Genomic DNA, 21,530 nt, shown 5'->3' on the forward strand with positions numbered 1-21,530 from the left:
TGGCCACAGTGGACATATTAGTGGGTGACATTTGACAACCCTCTGCTTTTTCTTTGTATTTTCCCTTGGAGCACTTACCCAGTGCAGCTTTAGGGTGAGGATCACTGAAAAGATGTGCCTTCCTCCTTCCAATGCAATTGTGAGACACCTCCGTGTACTGAAGAGCACCTAGGAGATTATGGCGCACAGGACAGATGTGGGTCTGCCTCCATGCTGCTCATGGGGTAAAGCTGGGGGACCATGGTTGCGATGGAGGGGCATTGAATGGATGAAGGGACAGTGGTTAAATTGCAAAGTATTGGTTGGATGGAGGAGCATTGATTAGATGGAGTAGCACTGGTTGTATAGAAAGGTGTTGATAGATGAAGGAATATTGATTGGATAGAGCGGTATTGATTATATGAGGGAGTATTTGTTAGATGGAGGGGCTTTGATTGAATGAAGTAGGATTGGTTGGATACAGCCATACTGGTTCAATGAAGGGGCACTATTGCATGTAACGACATTGATTGGATGAAGGGTATTGGTTGGATGGAGGGCCACTGGTAGGATGGAAAGATATTGACTGGATGGAGAAGGAGTGAATCAATGAAGGAGTATTGATTGTACGGGGAAGTATTGGTTGGATGGAGGAATATTGATAGGATACAGGAGCATTGATAGGATGTAGGATTACTGGTTGGATGGAGAGACATTAATTTGATGGAAGACTATTGGTTGGATAAAAGGGTGTTGGTTGGATAGAGGAACATTGATTGGATGGAGAAGTACTGGTTGAATAGAGGAGATTTGGTTAGTTGAAGGGGTAATAACTGACATCAGAAGTACTGGTTGAATGGAAGGCTGTTGCTTAGGTGAAGAAGTAATGTACGGATGCAGGGGCATTAATTGCACAGAGGAGTACTGATAGGATGAAGGAATATGGTAAGATAGAGTAGTGCTTGTTGGATAAGTGAGTACTGGGTGGATGTCAGGGCACTGGGTAGATGAAGGGGCACTGATTTAGTAGAGGAATATTGGTTGGATGGAAGGATACTAGTTATATGGAGATGTACTGATTAGATAAAGAAGTATTGGTTGAACAGAAGGGCACTGACTGGAAGCAGAGGCATTGACTAAGTGAAATTATTTGGTTAGATGGAGGCATATTGGCTGGATGGAGGGAAATTGATAGAAGGTCATTGACTGAATGGTAAGGCATTATTGGATGGAGGGTCACTGACTGGATGAAGTTGTTTTGGTTGGTTGGAGGAATATTGGTTGGATGAAGGGGAACTGATTGAATGGAGGCACACTGAATGAATAGGAGTTTTGTTTGGATGAAGGTTTATTGGTTGGACTGAAGGAAGCTGATGGATGAAGGAATATTGGTTGGATGTAGGGACATAGAATGTAGGAGTATTGATTAAATGAAGGAGTAATGACTAGATACAGGTACTATTGAATGGAGGGTTATTGATTCCATGGAGAGCCATTAATTGGATAGATGATTATTGGTTGGATGGAGGGGTATTGGTCAGATGGAGAAGCATCGATGGATGGAGGAGAATTGATTGGATGGGAGGGACATTGCTTGGATGAACGGGCATTGATTGATGAACGGGACATTGATGGATGGAAAAATCTTGATTGGATGGAGGGACAGTGATTGGATTAAGGAGTACTGGTTGCATAAAGGGACACTGGTTGACTGGAGGAATATTGGTTGGATATAGGAGCATTGACAAGATGAAAGGGCATTGATTGGATGCAGGAGCATTGATTGCATGGTGGAGTATTGTTCTGATACAGGGCATTGATTGAATGGAGGAACACTGAATATTGCAGGAGTTTTGTTTGTATAAAGGAATATTAATTGGGTGCAGCAGCATTGATAGGATGGGAGACTATTGGTTGGATGGAGTAGCATTGATTGAACAGAGGGGCAATGAATACATGGAGAGACATTGATTAGATGGGGGAGCACTGGTTGGGCAGAGGGGTACTGATTGGATGGAGAAGTATTGGCTGGATAGAGTGTTGGCTGAATAAAGTGGCTTTGATTGGATGGAAGAGCACTGGTTGGATGAAGGAATGGTGCCAGAATGGAGGAGGGACATTCCAGGAGAGGGGAGCCAGGTCACACCTCTATGGCCTGGGTGAATTCCTGCAGCTGCTGGTGAATCTTGGAGATACGTAAGTCTAGCTGGCACTTCTTCACACTGTTACTGGAGGGTAGAAGATGAGTCAGGCCCCGTGTCTCCCACAAGGCTTCTCCCAGCCTACCCAAGCCTCTCACAGAGCCCCGCTCAGTCTCTTGATCTCTACCTTGTGACTCCTCTCCAACCCCACTTAGGGAAATCTACTATCTGAGCCCAGAGAGCAGACAGACAGACAGACAGACAGACCTCTTTTCTATGGAGCAGTTTAGGGACTCGGTCCTGTCAATGAGTTGCAGAGGTTGGAGACAGGCACAGGCCTGCAGCAGCCAAGGCAAGCCCCATCCTCCATTCCTCCAACCATTCCATCCACCAATCCAGCCCCCAACCCTTATATCATGGGAGTTTGCTGAGCACCAGGCAATGGGGAAATAGCAGATAAAAGCCGGGCCTGGGCCTGGTCTTCCTGTGGCTGGTATGTGGCATTGGCCTTTTGGGTATTAGTCCAGGAGAGGGGAGAAGATAGTGTGCTTGGCAGCTTGACCTACTTTGGTGGTGGGGCTCATGGGAGGCAAACTCTGTTTGATGGTCCCCTCCAAGACCAAGGGGCTGGGTATCCTGGGCTGCGAATATTTCTGGTCTTAGAAAACAAACAAACAAGTAGACATCCCAAGTGATCTCCTGCTTGAACGCCTCCTGCCTCACCCAGCACCTGTGGGAACAAATGCTGTCCCCTCCATGAGCCTCAGGTTCTCTATGGCCCTGACGTGCTCTAGTTCTAGAGCTGGTGGTGAGGGACTGCGGAGTCCGGGGAAATGTCTCTGGATTTTGCAAGAAGGTATCCGAGCCTTGCCCTCTCTAAGAATGTGGGCCCAGAAGGGGCTGCAAGGTTTAGGGGTATGGGGTGCTGACCCACTCTGGCCTAGTCCCACAGGGCCCACAAAGTGGTGCAGACAGCAAATGCGGACTCATCCCTGGGGTGGGGGTGCACCCAGACCCTCTGAGGCTCCAGAGTCGTAGATGTAAAAATTGACAGAAAAGTGAATCAGGAAGTGGGAGAAAGGTGGTGGACTCACCCCAGAAACCCACCTCAGAATGACACCTTGACCATGTCCAAAATAGCTTGCTGTGCAGGGGCCCCTGTTCCCCTTTGGGGCAGAATTAGGAGGATCTTGTCCTCATTGTACCTGCTTGTGAGCACTTCACGGATTTTTTTTTTTTTAACACTTTCAGAGGCATCAGAGAAACACCTCAAAGGTGTGAGGCCACTCCCACACAGCCACTGTGCAAAGAGCTAACAGCTATCTATCAATGTGATGGCCTTCTACAACCAAAACCAGCGTGGGGACCAAAGCCAGCAAACACAGGGTTTTCAGGCCTGGGCTGATTTTCTCTAGGCCAAAAGCCTGAAAGTACACAGCACCACTGGGAGCTCCAAGGAGTCACCCAGGCCCTGCCTTCTGGGAACTGAGGTCCCTCACACAACTCATCCACACATTCTGTCCACTCGCTTCCCTGTGTCTCCCAATGCTCTTCTTCAGAGCTATCCACTGCTAGGAACTGTCCACTCCTCCCTGGGCCTGTGCTAGTGTCCCTGCAGCCTTCCTATCCCTAGATGTGCTGGCCCAGAGACAAGAGCCATGTCCCTGGCACTGCAACACCCCCTTGCTTCCCATCTGGGAAAACCAGTCCTCTCTGCTGGCCTTTCACTCGGCAGAGTCTCCACCTGGCTACTGTGAGCACATCCCTGGAGCACCCCACATAGGACAGGAGGGGCCATGGGCCTATGGCAGTTGCACAATCATAAAAGCCGAGGCTTCCTGGGCTGTGCCGACAAAAGCGGAGGTGTGGATTCTCATTACTGGCTGTGCCTGCTGCTGTTCCTCTTCAACAATCTCCTTAGTATCATGAGCTCCTCTCACCTGGACCCCTTCCCCCATCTGCTCTCAACCCTGTATCTTGGCATGGCCTCTGCACCTTGTGCTATGGCTGCATTCTCGGAGTCTTAGGAAGCCAGGGACAGAGCCCAGGGCCTGACTCAGCACTCTCCTGGTTCACTCCAGGCTTTGTGGCCAGCTTAGTGCTCTACTGCTCCCACCATCCCCAGCAGGGCTGTAGAGAAGCTGAATGACCAGCAGAACAAGGAGGCCTCTGGACACAAAAATCACCAAAGAGCAAGCACGGCCAGTGCAGATGCCTGGGCTCCCCACTGAACAGTTCAAGACAGAATCCACTGGAAAACTGAGGCACTGCAGGAGGTGCTGACCCCGCCAGGAGCGTGTGCACATGAATACACATGGGCTCACACATGGGCACACATGAAAATAGGCATGCACACACATACAGGCACACAGGCACACATGGGCACACAGGAACGCAGGCATGTAAACACACAGGTACACACGCATATGGGCTGTCACATAGGCACATGCACATGGGCACACACACGCACACAGGCATGCGCACACAGGCACACATATACACAGGAACACACATGGGCACACACACAGCCACATACATACATGGCCACATACATGGGCACACAGATGGGCATACACACATGGGCACATATACAGGCATACACAGACACACAAGCATACACATATGGGCACACATATACACAGGAACACACATGGGCACAAACGGGTACACACAAGCACACACAGAGGCATATGTGTGTCTATGCCCATGGGCACACACATGCACACACAGGCACATGCACATGGGCACACACATGCACACGGGCATGCGCACACGCATGCGCACATGGGCACATAAATACACGGGCACATATGGGCACACACAAACCACACATACATGGGCACACACACGGGCATACGCACATGGGTGCACAGGCAAACACATCGGTACACACACAATCACACACAGGAGCACACACAGGCACACACGGGGGCACATACATGGGCACAAACAGGCACAAACACGGGCATACACACATGGACACACATGCATGCACAGGGGCACACACACAGGCACACACATAGGCACACGCACACGGATACACGGGTATGCGCACACAGGCACACATACACACGGGCATACACACATGGGCACACACTCTGGCATAGGCACGTGCACACAGCACATGCACTCCTGCTCTGTAGCCTCAGACCCCACCTGCGCTTGGGAAGACTTCCCTGCCTTCTGCTCACTTTTAGGGCTCCCTTTGATTTTTACTACAAGCAATGGAGTTTCTTCCTGTGCCTTTGTGGCCCTGAGAGGAACCACTGTCTCTCTTCTGTGTCCATTTGTCAGAAGACACACAGGTAAGCAGCCCCATACCTCGCCCAGGGCTGGACACGCACCAGGTGCATGCATATGGGACTCAAGAGTGAAGCTCTCCAATCAGCCTTGTGGGCATGACCCACGGGTCGAAGAGGAGGTGGCACATGGGGGCCTGTGCTCTGCCCCTGCTGCCCTTTACCCTGGATGGCTTGCAGGGTGCTAGACTGGGTCCCAGTGCAACGCCTGGAGGTGCAGGAGCCAGGGACACCCTGCCTGAGCTGCTTCAGGCTGCCAATGGAGGGTTGACTATAGGAGATGCTGCAGGCTGGTACCTGTGTCAGAGTCCTTCTGCTCCCCATTGGCGCTGGCAGTGAAGGGCAGATTCCGCTTGCTGGCTCATTCCCTTACCTCCTTCCCACCATTGCCACGCTCCAGGTTTTGGGGTCTTGGTTAGAAAACTTTATCTTTATCCTAGAAAAGAAAGGCATGCTTTCAGTTGTGATTCCAAAATTAAATTCTCAAGCTCTCAAGATTTTGTTTCATGTGCCAGGAGAAGCAAATCTCTTATTTGAGTAATGAACACCCTTCCTGCACCCCAGGGCATGGCTGTGTGAGGCTGGCCACTGACTGCAGAACCTTCACCCAGAAGCCTGGGACCAGGCTGTGGCTCAGCCCCGACTCTGGCCCATTTCTCCTCCTGCTCACTGGAGGGATGCTCAGTACTCTGGGGTGTGTGTGGAGAAAGCAGAGGAGACAGACACGTGCTACCTCCCACTCCACTCCCTGCCTTCCTGGGAAGTACTGAACAATGAGGAAAAACAAGAGCTTTGCTTTCTCAAAAGAGAGGTGTTGCCACACATAGCCATATTCCCACCAGGAGCCTCACTGTGGAGTGAAGGTTGGCAGGGCCTCCTGGGGTGCCTGTCTTCCCCAGGTGAGAGGCAGAGCACGGCTCCCTCCACCCTTAGTTCTGAGTTCTGGCCGAGCACTTCTTACTCTGCCCATCTCACACTGGCTGTGCTGTAGTTTTTGCCTTTTCCATTCCTGAACATGGATTTTTCCACTATTCTAGAGGCCACTGTGCAGCCCCCAGCCCCTCTCTGCCCTCCTGGAGAGGTGGGAGGAGCCCCTGCAGGGTAGCACAGTCCCTTGCAGGCCTGAGTGCAGGGCTCAACCACCAGGCAAGAGGCAGGGCAGGGACTGTGAGGTCCCAACTCCAGCCCCAGTACCAAGGTTGGCAATGAGCAAGAATCTGCCTCAGTGGCATAATCCACTGGCTAAAAAATGTGCCCTGGGGATGGGTGAAGGAGCTGGTGTGACACACATGCTAGGGATGTGGGGTTTCTGTAATTTCTGCAGTCTCCTGAATTGTAGATGGGTACATGTACATGGTACAATTCAGAGTTATGGAGGGAGAGGGAGAGGGTAGGGGAGCCCAAACCCAAACCTGGGCTGGGGAGCATGCAATAGTGAGAGCACTGAGACAGACTCAGCCACCGCCAGAGCTGTCACAACAGGCTCCTCTCATAGAGTAGCCACCAGCACCAGGAGGGCCCCCAGCTCCCAGGCTGACCTAGGTTAGGCTGCTCAGTGGAGTCTTACAAATTCTAGTCAGCACCAGAACTGGACAGGTGAAGCAGCCCCACTCCCTGGCCTTCCCAGTACATGTCACAGTTGAAGGCTCTGGAAATGGCAACTTCCCTTACATGGGGCAACAGCCACGGAAAGGCACAGCCAAATGGCACAGCCACAGAGAAGATGCCAGGGCAGTGCCTACCCATGCCAGCCAAGCACGTCGCACAGAGGTCCTGGATGCAGCGACCACCCACATCAGCCAAGCACATTATACACAGAAGTCCTAGGTGCTACACCTTGTTGCCATCGTGGACAGCACAGTCCCCAGAAGTATACTGCCCTCTTCTCCATCAGTAAGCCTTCTTTCTGGAACTGTCCCTAGGTAGCTGCTGGTAAATACTGCGAGTGGTCAGTGGTCCCTTCAGAGCACTGGAGGTCTCAGCTGCTCAGGGCTGAGACACCCAACTGTTCCTGGGAGAAACCCAAGCACCCCAGCCACAGCCCTGCCTCCTGGGACCCAGATGCATCTTCTAGCTCAACTGGTCAACCCTGCACCCACCAAGCCTGGCAGTTAATCAGAGACATCCTGAGTGATCACAGGAGAGCTTTCCAGAACATGCTGCAAGCTCAGAGTGCAACTGGAGTCAAAGAGAAGCTAGCAAGCAGACTGGAGCCATGGCAGTGTGCCCACGTCTCCAGTGAGACATGGGGAGATGGAGGAGGGTGCCAGATGGACCGCTAGGGAGATGGCATCTTGGAAGCATAACACCCACCCCAGCAGTGCAAGTCCCTCCAGCCCTGCTCAGGAGTGTTAACACCCATTCCAGCAGTGGCAGTTCCCTCCCACACCTAGGGTGCATAAAACCCATCCCAGCAGTGCAGGTCCCTCCCAGCCCTCAGCCTGGGTGCCCAGATGCAGATCATCCACCACCTGGCTGCAGCTCCACTGAGTTTTTCTATGGCCCTCTCAGCGTGCAGTCCCCACCTGGAATGAAAGAGGCATCCTCCATGGGGCAAACGAATGCCAGGAAAGAATGGCACACACCAGGAAGAAGCTCCAATCTTAAATCTCATCTTCCAAGAACGCTGTGGCCCAGGGGGTGAGTTCTACCAAACATTTGAAGAGGCTACCATAACTCTAATTTCAGAACCTGATGAGGATATTCTATGAAAACAAAATTATAAAAACCAACATACCTTACGAATACAGACAGGATGTATAAAAAAAGATCACACAAATGATAGGACTAAGAATAGATTCGAGAATGCAAGAAATTAAAAGAGCAATGTATTTCACCACATTAAGAAAAAAAAGGGGCCGGGCGCGGTGGCTCAAGCCTGTAATCCCAGCACTTTGGGAGGCCGAGACGGGCGGATCACGAGGTCAGGAGATCGAGACCATCCTGGCTAACACGGTGAAACCCCGTCTCTACTAAAAAATACAAAAAAAAACTAGCCGGGCGAGGTGGCGGGCGCCTGTAGTCCCAGCTACTCGGGAGGCTGAGGCAGGAGAATGGTCTAAACCCGGGAGGCGGAGCTTGCAGTGAGCTGAGATCCGGCCACTGCACCCCAGCCTGGGCGACAGAGCAAGACTCTGTCTCAAAAAAAAAAAAAAAAAAAGAAAAAAAAGGAAAGAAAATCATGTGCTCATTTCAACAGCTCCAGAAAAGGCGTGATAAAATTCCAAACTGTTTGTGATGTGGGAGGAAAGCCCCAAACTGATCATGGCCTCTAGGAAGCCTGGACAGAAGGAACACTGTCCCCAGGTCCATGGTCAAGGCAAGAATGCCTACAGGCATCCCCTGACAGGCACTTCACAAAAGAAAATATCCAAATAGACAATGAACACTTGAAACAGTGTTTCTCATCAGGAAAATGCAAATTACAGCCACCAGGAGATGCACACCAGCACTTCCACCAGGATGGCTGGGAGAAGACAGGCTCTGCAGGCCCCAGCAACCACTAGTGAGGCTTCGGCGAAGAGCTGCAGATGCATTTCCCATGACGTGGATGAAACAAGTGTGTGTGCTCACAAACAAGTACAAGGATGTTCAAGGCAGTTTTGTTCGTAATACAAAAAACGACACAACTAAACTGCCCATCCAAAGGCAAATGAACAATTCTTGAATGCAAATGGAATGCCGCAGCGGGTGTACGCTATGAACATGGGAGCTGTGCACCATAAACATGGGGATGCGCGGCATAAACACCGAGGGTGAGTGCTGGTGTGCAGGCCATGAAAACAGGGTGTGTGTAATAAAAATGGGGGTATGTGGCATAAACACCAAGGGTAAGCGTCATGAAAATGGGGTGCACGCAGTAAACATGAGGTGTGTGCAGTAAACACGTAGTGTGCGCGGTAAACAGCGGGGTGCACACAATAAACACAGGAGGTTCAAGCAGCCTCGTGGAGAAGCCCCATGCATACAGTGGCGGATGCATCCAGCAACCAAGCTGGGAACATCTGTACCCAAGGCCTCCTCTAGAATCAGACTGGGCTCAGTCCCTTTCTTCACACATGGAAGCTTCTAGAAGACAACACAGGAAGACATGTTCACCACGAGAAGATAACAGAGAATACACATCACACCACCATGTGATGCCACCACACACCCATCAGAGTTGCAGACATCAGGCCCACACACTGAGCACTGGCAGGGATGAGGATTCCCTGGTGGTTCTTGGGGCACATTGGCTCATCGAAAGAAGAGTCTAAAAATGCAAACATATTTTTATAATTTCAGTCCTCTATTATTTATGAGTATTTAGAAATACATTTTGCATACAGTGTTTGCACTGGAACACTATGCTACACTCAATTATGGCCACAGCTAAGAAGGGAGAGAATGCCAACAGGAGCAAAATCCTGCAAGTCAGACACTGTGGAGCAACCGATGTCTCCCATGGAAATGTCAATAGCCAAAACCTACCAGTGGAGACAGAAGTCAGGGCAGAGGTGACTTTTGCAATGAGGAACATTACTGAAGGCCCCAAGGACCCTGGAATATTGTATATACTCGTCTGACTGGTGATTATCCCAGGTTTTATAGATGAAATACCAGTTATCTGTATTCATAGTTCACTTCAAAAGGTCACAAATTTCTTTTTCACCTCCCAGCTCCTTACACCTCAATGAGCTGTGCAGAGAAAAGCACACATGGGCAAGGCACCTGCAGGACACAAGGCTCACCCCAAGCTGCCTACAGTGTGGAGTGTGGCACAGCCACCAGGAAGGAAGCTCCCATCCACTTGGGCTCAGAGTCTGCTGTGCCCCTGGGGTGAGACAGGCCCCGTTTCAGCCCCTCTGAGCTTTCCTCACCAGCACAAGAGGACTGCCAGCAGGAACCATATGCACATGCTACAGAATGTTCTCACTTCCTAAATGCAAATACCTCGAACATTCAATCCAATCCTTATCAGGAACCTACTCTAAAGCCCCACTATGCCCCAAGGACGACCAGATGGTGACAGTCATGGCACAAAGACCCTGCTGGGCCCTACTGGCCTGCTGGTCACCTGGCTTCTCCGTATGACACAAGGTAGGCTCTGCACACATCATATGCAGATTCCCCATCACACCATGACTTTCACTCATGGGAAGCACACACAGAGGAAAGAGAAAGTTGTAGTAACTGAGTTGTAGACCCCATCCCAAACCTGCTCGTGAAACCACAGCCTGAGGTAGGACACACTGAAGCGTGGCCATGCACCTCCTAGCTTCTCAGCTAATGTTACTTCTGGAATACTTGTCTTGGCGGGAATGTAGCTCACAGTTCCTCACTTGCAGCACTGACAAAGCTACCTTTGGGGAGGGGCCTCAGTCCAGATGTGAGTCTGTAACTGGCACAGACTCAGGGGGTTTCCACTGAGACTTGCTGGAGGGTTCACATGCTCAGTTCTCAACTGCAGCCTCCACGACTATGGGTGCCACCTCCAGCTTCTTGGCCTTCACACAGCTCGCCAGCTCTGAGTGGGGCTGTGAATGTCAGTTTCTAACAAGCCCCAGCTGCTCAGGTGACTCTGCTGGTCAGAGGACACACTTTGAGAACCACTAAGGGGAGCTCAGTTGTCTGTGAGGATGTCTGTGCTCTGAGTGGCATGCATGGAGCACAATGAGACAGGGTGACTATGCCATGGGGTGGAGATGACACTGTTCTCTGTGGCCCTGGACACCTTTGGATCAGAACACACTCAACGATGCAGATACCTGCTGGTTCTTCCTGAGGCAGCTCTGTGGTTTTGAGATTCCATGGTCAGCAGTGGTGAGAGACCATCTGCAGGATGGGCCCTGAGAGAAGGCCCAAGGAGGAGCCCTTTCTCTGACATGCCTGCCACTGTGCTCACTGGTGTAGCCAAAGGGACACACACAAGCTGTCAGGTCAGTATGGCATCAGGATGTACTGCAGAGTCATGAGCTCCGTTTCCATCTTCCATGTATCTGTCACTGAGATCACGATTCTTTTGGAAAAATCTAAAAATATATTATTTTTGAAAACACAAAACTGTATCTGAGGAAAAGGAGGCTTATGGTAGAAAACTGAGCAGAAACCATTTCAGCCTGTGCCAGAAGGCAGGTCAGACGTGTGCACCTGAGTTCTGGCCCTCTGAGATCACTTTCTCTGTAAGGAATACAGTCTCTACTGGTAGCAGCTGCAACCAGGAGTGAATCTTCCCAGGCATTCTATTTCAAGCTCCTGTGTTATTTAGCTAAGAAATCTCCACCAGGCCCGAGAGCTCCCTACTCCCTGTAATGCATTTACAATTTGTCTGCCTCCATGATGAAAATGCCTGGCTATACCATGAGTAGTTGGAAAAAAAAAAAAAAGAAAGAAACAGGACAGGCTGGGTGTGGTAGCTCACGTCTCTTATACCAGCATGTTGAGAGGCGGAGGATGAAGGGTCACTTGAGCTCAGAAGTTTGAGACCGGCCTGGGCAACATAGGTAAGACCTGGTCTACACAAAAAATACAGAAAGTATCCGGGTGTGGTGGTATGCTCCTGTGGTCCCAGCTATGAATGAAGCTGAAGTAGGAGGACTGCTTGAGCCTAGAGCGGTGGGCAGGGGGTGGGGGGCAGTGGTGCAGAAGTTGCAGTGAGCTGAGATTGTACCACTGCACTCCAGTCTGGGTGACAGAGTCAGACTCTGGTCTCAAAACAAACAAACAAACAAACAAACAAACAAACAAACAAACAAAAAACCACACAACCGAATCCAGAACACAGCTACCTTACTGGAAAAACCTAGAGTGAAATCAACACACCCCTCACAGCACAGGTGTGAACAGAGCTCCCACATACAATATCAGGACCAGTTAATCAAGTATCTCATCTCCTTAAGCAAGAGAACAACTCAAAGCAGTTGAGAGCACATGTCAGCACTGGGGCTGCCTGCAATTCAGGACACCCTGCCTCGTGAGCCAACATAACCTGCTCTCTGTGGCTCTCCTGGCCTTTCTCACTACACTGCCTGGACTGCCTTCCTGTTAGTCCACTGATGTAGGGCTCCACCACGCCCCAGCAGGCTGGTGTCAAATGGCTCAGAGAACCACCTCCTCAATAAACATTTCTGAGACCTGACCAGGAGAACTCCCTCTTCCTCCCATTGTTTATTCATCTTCATCAGAACAGGCAGAGAGATGACCAGGAGTGACAGATGCCACCTCACCATCAATGCCAGGGACAGCATCTCCACATGGCAAAGGGCCATGCGCCTTCTGCATCCCACCCAGGCCACCACTACCACCCTTTTCCTAAAACCTGCAGTCACAGAGGATGGGATCCTCTATGAAGCAAAGGTCAGGTTCATTCAGCAGTCCATTCATGCAGCCACTCCAGAACTCCAGCATCAGACTCTCAAGAGCACGATCCAAACATCTTTGTTCCTACAGTACAACCCAGGTACAGAAGCCAAGTAACCCTTTCACGGATGTTTTGAGGTCCCGGGACCCCCACCCACATCACCCATGTGAACATGACAGGGTTTTGATTGAAACACATGGCTCACGCCTCCAAGCTCTCCAGGTGAAACCACACCATATATGACCTCTTTGGGAGACAGTGCTCAGTAGACACATGGAGTGCGCCGAAGCCGAAGCTTGGTGGCAGTGGCAGGAGCTGAAGAGGACAGGGGTGGGGCCTGGGCTGTGTGCACAGCATTCTGCACCATTGCAGAGCAGGGCTGCTCCCCATGAATGCTGAGTCCCAGGACCCAGCACCATGTGATGACGAAGATGAGACCAGGGTGGCAACGTGAAGCTATCCTAACACTCTGAGCACTTAGCCACAAAAGAGCCGGAACCACCAGGAAGCATGACCCATCCTCGTACCTTTCTGCCTCACCGCTGAAGGCTGCACATTAGCACTCTGACCACCCATCTCCTCAGGAGCTCAGCAGGACACACCAACCCATCCACCAAACCCAGACACTCCGTAGCCTTCACAAACACGTGACCCCACGTGTGAGCTCGGCAGTATGGTGCTGACCAACTACCGGCTTCATCTCATGCTTCACTGGTGGCTACAAGCCATGGTACCCACCCAGCTCTGCATACAGCATGAGGAGTTTGGGACAGAGCAAGTGGGAACAGATACTTGGAAACTGCCCAGACATCAAGGGGCTCAGAGCTACTGTCATTTAGCACCTGCACATGTCCATGTTCACAAAATGCTTCACAATTAACCAGAAAGAAGTGAACTGAATCGCTCCCATGTTGCTGCTGAGAGGAAGGTTGTCTTGGTGGTTATGTTCACATGTGGAATCCCTGCTAAGTTCTGCTAAGTTCACACCATACCAAACCCACAACATGGGCAGAGAGGCGAGCTGCAGCACAGCAGCACAGGAAACAGCAAGAGGCCTCACAGGTAGTGACCTGGGGACCTGAAGGCAACCCAGAGCAAGAGGCAACCAGGAACCACAATGAGGGGACGCCGCCCACCAGGGACCACTGAGGGTTAGACAGGTCATAGGTGAAGGGCCTGCCACACAGGCCAAGCAGGGAGGATCAAGGAAGCAGGAAGATCAAAGGATGACAGCGACAGAGTGGCAGGAGATGACGTGCATTCTGCACAGCACAGCCCTGCCTCACCATTCACTTCACCAGACACTCATGTGCCTGCTGCAGAGACAGGAGGATGACTCACAACAGACAACTGACTTGTTGACAGTCACAAAGAGAACACATGGCAAAGCCTGAACTTGAACCAGGATCTGTCCAAGTTCACAATCGCTGGGCACACCCCAGAACTCGCGTGTCCCCCGACACTGCAGGACAGGAAGTTTGCACTTCCTAACACCCCAGAACCCAGCAGCACCTGCCAATACTGCAGGACAGGAAGTCTGCACCACAGGAAACTGCATTACCCCCAACACTGCAAGGCAAGAAGTACAAACTTCTTTGGAATCCAGAATCCAGGAATCAGCATTAACCACACATTAATAAAATGTGGTGGTCTGGATTTACATCTCATATTCCTATTTACAGTTAGAATAAACCAAAATTGGAAGTAACATGCCCCAGCACTGCTTGCAATCAGGATACCTGAATGTCTGACAGGCCTACTGGAAGCTAGGAGAGAAATCCTGTATTCCTGGGGGTAGAAACGTGCAGCCACATTGAGATTCAGGGCAATTTTTATACATAAAGCTATTATTTAACACTTAACTTTGGACCCCAAATAACAAATACAAAAAAAGCAAGGCTACTTTTGGAAAGATCACTCCTCACCACCCTCTCCAATCCTGGCTGCAGACAGAGGTGCAAGGAAAGGGCCAGAGGGCAGAGAATAGGCCATGGGCAGGCAGCACCCTCTTCCTGCCTCATCCCCATCTGGGTGCGGTGAGCATGCAGGGTGGGAGAAAAAGGCAGTGTTACCTTTTTCCCAGTCTGCTTCTCCACCATGTCACTGCTAAGAGGAAGCTCTTCTGGCTGAGGTGCTTTAGAGCACCTGCCCTTGGGCATCATCTTGCTCCTCACCGGATATTCATTTACATGGCCGGTGCTTCATCATCAACCATCTGCTTCAAAGGAGAGGACACACAATTCACTGAATTCAGAGGCAGCACAAAACTCATCCACTCTCACATTCTACTCAACAGACTCAGTAACTGATCAAAGCAGGCAGCTGTTCTGATCAGGGCTGGGGCCAGGACCAGGCCCAGGAAGGAACTTCTCTGGATGTGCCTCCCATAAAGGGGTCACCAGCAAAAGGAATGGCAGCTTTGAGCAGGAAGGAGAACAGAGAGGGGTCAAGTACTTCATGGTGGAAGAAAGGGACACGTGGTCTAGGGTATGGTTGTATTCTGGGTGGCAATCAGCAGCACTTGGATCCTGGGTCCCTCCTGGTATAGGCTGAACCCAAAGAGGTCATGCACCACAAGGCAGTCCCTTCCCTGCAGCACAGGCAACGTCACAATACACAGTGCAGTACCCCAGCCCTCAGGTTTGGCAGGTCATGTCCACAGCCTCAGTCTCACACTCCACTCACCAGCTGGCCTGTGCTTTCTGCACACCCAGTTCCCTGACTTGGTGGGCAAGGAGTGTCTCTGAGGAAGTCCCGGCAGCTGCGAGGTCCCAACTCCACACCCATGGAAGCAGACGCCCCTGCTGGCTTCAGGTTCCAGCTCCTGGGTTTCCCAGGAAATTCGATGACACATATTGTGTAATTAAATTTTATTTCTATTTATTAATCATGTTTTATTTTAGGAAATTTGGCATCTTAAGTTTCTGCCCAGGGAAAGACTGCCCCTCTCAGGGCTAGCAAATTCCTAGATAGCCAAGGGCTCCCATGCAACCCAACCACCTTCTTACCCAACTCCATACCCAAACCAAGCCCTGCCTGAAACCAGCACACAGCCAGGTACACAAGCCAATCCCTGCCTGAAACGATCGGAGAGCCAGGTAATACAGGAAACTAGAAAGAATCCCTACAGCACAAAGCCTGCAAGAACTTTCCAAAGTAGCCACTCCTCAACTATTCCCTCTGCCCTGTCCCACTCTTTCTACAGAAAACCCAACAAGCAGTGGCAGAGGCCTTCCCCAAGCCCCTGCTTCTGACTCCCGGCCACTGTGGTGTGAGGCAGCCCCTCTGTGACACGCGATACAAGCACACTTCTTCCTTCCCAGCCTCGTCCTGGTCTCTTCTATGGTGGCACCAACTTCACCACGCCACACCTGGCATGGACACTCTTAGAGCACAGGCCTCCTCCCTGCCTGGGGGCGTTCTAGGTTTGTTCACCATCACAGCCAGGTCTTCCAGGTGCACTTACAAGAGGAATAGGGAGAACACTTACACGCCCATGCCCAAAGTCACTGTCCCACTGTCATGTCTTTGCCACATCATCAGTTAGAAAACATTTTATACAAACCAATCTGTGCACACGTCTCTGCTCTTTTCACCACAGAAGCACCTCTGTGCACGACCATTCTGGGAGAAGCAGTTTCTGCAATATGCTCCCCTATATTTACCCATCTTGTTCACCCACAAAGTGTAGCTTTTGAAACACAAGGTGCAGACACATCTGTGAGTGGCACCTTGTCTCCACTCCAAGTCTCTCCCACTTGCACCCGTGGCACTGTGTGCCACCTGCCCCTGGACACAGACTTCGGTGAGACCACAAGATGCTTCTCCTCAATACCGTCTTGCAACCTGCTTTGTCTTTCCAAAATAAATGATAAAATTCCACAAAGTGCTGTCTTGGCATTTAACTGGCACAAGAACATATCTAAAGTTATTCTGGAGAGACAGGTCAGATCAATGTATTCACTGCCTGATGCCTCCACCCACAGTGCAGGTGAGTAGGTGTTTCCATCCACCAATCCTGATGGCTGAGGCCAGAGATATTTTCTCTCTCTACCTGAACCTAAGAATTTTACATTCTTTTCCAATTTTCCACCACAAAACTGGAATGTCTCAGCCTGGAGAAATGGCATCTCAGCACCTGACTCAGGGAAGGCTGTTCAAACTTATAGCTGTCTAGAAACTCTGTGGTAATGTTTAAGTAGAAGCTTAAGGATTATCAGGAAGTAATATTTTTAAAACTCCAGACTGCCTGCTCTCAGGATGGAAAAATGGGGTCTTCACCATGGTAGAGTCCACCATCCTGATCTCGATGTGAGTCTGTGGCCCATGGACACACCCAGAATAGCACTGGCATGGTCAGGGTACAGACCTCACAACCTATGGACAATGCCTGGGCCCTGACAGTGCGAGGGCATATGACTTCACTCCTGAAACACCTGATTCTATCCATGTCCCTAGTCTGGTGCTGTGCCCCGGCACCTTCCCCAATGGACCAGGGATCTGGGAGTCCACTCAGGAGGTGAAGGAAGTGGGTTGCACCTACCAGGCAGAACACTTTTCACAGTCTGTATCACAGTGAACACTCTGGGGGCTAGGGAGTGTTGCCCCAGGTATACTCTGTGTTTTCTGGAGAGAGATGTTTCTCCACCCACTGGCATGACAACAGCTAAGACCATCCTGGTCACGGCCCTTCCAGGACCCTTATGTGCACCTGGCCTTGGCTACACGTTACCGATGGCGACATTACCAACGGCAGTGATGTTCTTGAGGCCCTACAACCCCAGTCCCCACCTCTCCATGAACCACCACCCTCATCACAGTCATCGAGATATGTGACAGCTAAGATGTGCTGCTGAAGCATTTGGGTGGATGTGGATGAAGCTGGTTTGGATGTAGCTGCCATGTAGCCCATCCTACACCTCCCAGGACCTGTCTGCAGGCACCAGGCATGCACCACGCGGCCCACTCTTTTTCAATAAGAGACGAGATGAGGACAGAGTCTCTGGTTGCTGTTGTTCTCTTCCAAGACTTGCCATCCCAGTCCTCCCAGAAGCTGCCCTGGTGATGCCTCTGGCACCTCTGGCCTCCACACTGCCCTGTGTTCCCTCTACTGGGCTCAGGGCTTGTCATCCTCACCCCTTGCTGTGAAATGGCAGAGCCAGCTGAGGACAGAGGTACCATTACTCAGCCATGTCAGTGACTTCTCCCAGGGGCTGCTCTGGAGTCAGATCCACAGGCTCTGCTGACTCACGGGCGTTGTCTCAGGGTAGGGGCTGCTGTGACACCCCCACGCCTCCCTGTCAGACCTGTCACTTCGAGCAGTCTTTGAAGCGGGAGGTCCCCTCTTTAGACCATTCCACAGCTGCCCAGGCCTGGCCCCTGTGCCTTCTCATCACAATGCTGCACAGCTGACCACCCAAGAGGGGCTGCCAGGTCTTACTCCTGGGTGAGACTCTTCCCTGGAAGGTGACTTGGCTGTCCCTGCCTATACTCATTTTAAGTGCAGCCTAAATCTCCCTCATTTCCAAGTTATCAGGCAAAGTCTATTTTAAACTCATGTTCCTTGAGTCAGCAGGAGAGTGAAACATACCTGGGGACACTGGGGCTGACTCATGTCCTGTACTGAGTGGCAGGGCATTGTCTGTGGTAAGGGAAACGCAAAGCCAGTGGCTGAAAGGGCTGGACAGCACCTGGCTCTGACCAGCCCTAGGCCACAGATTCCCTGTACCTTCAACTCCAGACAGCAACCCTCCCAGCTTCATGAACTGGCAGGGTCACCAAGAGTCCAGGGTGGCAGAAGTCCTCCACACAAGCCACTGGCATACTCCCTGATGCAGAAGCCATAGCACCAACATTGTGGACTCAGGGAACTTGCCGATTACCAGGCAACCTCACATCTGTGCCAAAATAACACACAATTCAGCGGAGGTGGAGCCCCTATGGGCTGCAGAGCCTCTGATGGGGCTGGCGGGACAGAAATGACAGGAACAACGATGCCCTGCTCCTCCCTGAAGGTGGCTTCAAGAGCACTCAAGGGAGAGAGATACTGTCAAGACTGGCCCAGGGAAACCACAGGGCAGGTTTCCCAGCATCCACCACGTGCCAGCAAGCACAGAGCCTTCACCTAAACCATCCAGGCACCACAGCCTCCCCCTCTGCACACACCAGAGCCCAACTGATATTCCCTGTGCTCCAGAGGAGACGCAGTGAACCAAAGAGCCTTCCTCCAGGACCAAGTATGACACAGAAGGGGTTACACTGACTACTGAAAGGTCAGTTTAGCAAAAACTTCAGGAATTTCAGCCTATCTTGTCTCTTCAGCTGACAAGTGAAGACCAGGCACTGGTGGGGAATCCAGAGCTGCCTCTCCTGGGCTTCTAGGATCAGAACTGGGCCAGGATGATCTTGAAACACCTGTGGGGCGAAGCAGGATGTTGGGCAGCAGGGTGGGGAGGGGGTGGTTGGGGGGTTGTCTGTGGAGCAAGGTCAGGAGGGAGGAGCTGCGGGGGGGCAGGCTGCCCAGGAACACTCCTTGCCAGAGGCCTTGGGAGTTCATGGAACATGGAGATTCACAGGTCCCCTCAGACTTTCTGAATCCAAACCTGCACTTTAATCATGTTAGGTTCTGCATACTAACATCTGAGACGCACTGTACAAGAAAAAACTTGTAATGACACAATTAATTCTTAAAACTCACAGCAAAAAAGACTTCTTCGGGGCTGAAATTCACCTTCAGTAAAGGGATGCAATGTAAGAGTTGACCCTCGAACAACCTGGCTCTGGGTTTGCACTGTGTGGATTCACTTATACGCAGATGTTCTTCCACCTCTGCCACTCCTAAGACATCAAGAACTATCTCTCGTCTACCTCTTCGGCCTACTCAAAGTGAAAACAAGGAGGTCGAAAGCATTTGTGGAGATCCGCTGCTGCTGCGTGAGACTTAAGCCTATTTTCTCCTTATGATCTTAGAATGTTCATATCTCTAGTTTGCTTTACCCTAACAGTAAAAGTACAACACACATAACATACAAATATGTGACCATCTTTATGTGGTCAGGAAGGCTCTGGTCAACAGGAGGCTGTTAGTTAAGTTTGGGGAAAGTTAAAAGTTATATACAAATTTTCAACTGCACAGGAGGTTGGCACCCTCAACCCGTGTTGTTCAAGGGTTTGCTGTAATTTATATTAAAACACCAAGCTCCCTCCACCTGGGTGAGTCTCTCTCCCTGAACATATGTGAGAATATTACTCTCCACAGACTCCCAGAGAGAAAGAGAACACTTCAAATTCAGATTTGTCTTCCACAGTATTGTGATAAAACAGGCCTTTAAGTATATCCTGGGCAAATGCTCCTCTACTTATATAAGTTAACAACTCCACCAACCACTAGTTTGTTTAACAACCATTTAAATATTGAATGGTGCCCAAAGCCCCTGAGAAGGGATGTGACTCAGCTCCTTCCCCCTCATAGCTCCAGTTCCAAAGACACTCATGATTGAGAGGATCAAACACCAAAGGCCTGTTTGCCTTGAGGGGGACACTGGGGAGGGTGGGGAACGGGGAGTGAGAAGTAGCAGGAAGCAGTAGTCTTGCGCGGCACCAGGGGCTTGCTCTCACCTTGGCCCTGGGCGCAGCCCCACACAGTGATGAGGCCTGGCCTGCCTGCAGCACATGGCCATGCTCCAGATATCTTATCTTTATTTGAAGGGTTTTTTGTTTGTTTGAAACAGGGTCTTGCTGTGTCACCCAGGTTGAAGTACAGCGGTGTGAACATAGCTCACTGCAGCCTCTACCTACTGTGTGCAAAGCCCTTGAGTGACATCTCCATGACCTACAGCACTGTGGCAATCCCAGGTATGGAAGAGAAGCACCATTGACCTCTCACCTCTCACCATCTTAGTGGGCAGGGGGAGAGCAGCTGAGGACAAGGGTAAAGCCAAGGGCAGGGGGGCCGAGCTGAAGGCAGGGACAGAGAAAAGAAAAAAGGGAGAAAAAACACAAACAAGGGGTATAAGGAAACTCCCATGGGTGATGGAAATATTCTACACTTTTATGTGATCGTGTTTCCCCAATGGTATACATTTCCCAAAACCCAATGAACTATACATTTAAAATGCATTAATTTTATAATATGTCAGTTATAATTCAATAAAGCTGTTAAAAATTAATTTTTTAAATAGTCACATTAAATATACATATTTTAATAAAGTTTAAAATGATTTAAATATATTTAACATTAAATATCAACATTTAAAGGACTTAAAGCATTCAAAAAGGAAGAGGAAGCAATACTGTTAGCTGTGCGTCCAGTCAGGGGCACTACACAGAAAGCATTTATCAACAAAGACCATGTAGCCAACACCACACCAGAAGCATTCCTGACACCATGCAGCTTCTGGGTGGGCGGGAAGGCTCAGGGTACCTGGCTCAGGATGTGAGTCATGTGCTAGTGGAGCCAGTGGAGAGGGAAAGGCTGCTTTCCAGGCGGCCACTTGCACACGGGAAGGGCTACTGTTGGCTCTGGCAGAAGGCCCAAATTCCTTGGGGCACAGACACGGCTATAGATGTGTGGAATGTCCATAGGGCTGTGTGAGGATCCTTGTGACATGGCAGCTGGCTTCCATAATGCAGTGATGGGGTGGCAAGGAGGAAGCCACGGCACCTCTGTGACCTAGTATTGGAAGCATGGGGGCTGTGTGAGGGTCCTCATGACATGGCAGTGTGGGCTGGATGTTGTAACTCGCTGACGAGGAAGAGGATGAGGTGTTAAGT

The 21,530-nt window shown here is 50.7% G+C and overlaps 1 long non-coding RNA gene across 17 annotated transcripts in view; it reads right to left on the reverse strand.

The window, feature by feature from the left end:
• The window catches only part of LOC139360983 (uncharacterized), a 178,299-nt gene that overhangs the window by 68,843 nt on the left and 87,926 nt on the right, over positions 1–21,530 (reverse strand). For 16 of the 17 annotated variants that reach the window (XR_011618557.1, XR_011618562.1, XR_011618564.1 and 13 more), the window contains 3 exons: positions 5,717–5,855; positions 2,126–2,207; positions 79–168 (listed from right to left, as the gene is read on the reverse strand). This is a non-coding gene — a long non-coding RNA (uncharacterized lncRNA). The remainder of the gene's footprint in view (positions 1–78; positions 169–2,125; positions 2,208–5,716; positions 5,856–21,530) is intronic. The other variant, XR_011618569.1, reaches the window with a different exon arrangement.

Source organism: Macaca nemestrina, chromosome Y (genome assembly GCF_043159975.1).
Source record: "Macaca nemestrina isolate mMacNem1 chromosome Y, mMacNem.hap1, whole genome shotgun sequence".
NCBI classification, from domain to species: domain Eukaryota; kingdom Metazoa; phylum Chordata; class Mammalia; order Primates; family Cercopithecidae; genus Macaca; species Macaca nemestrina.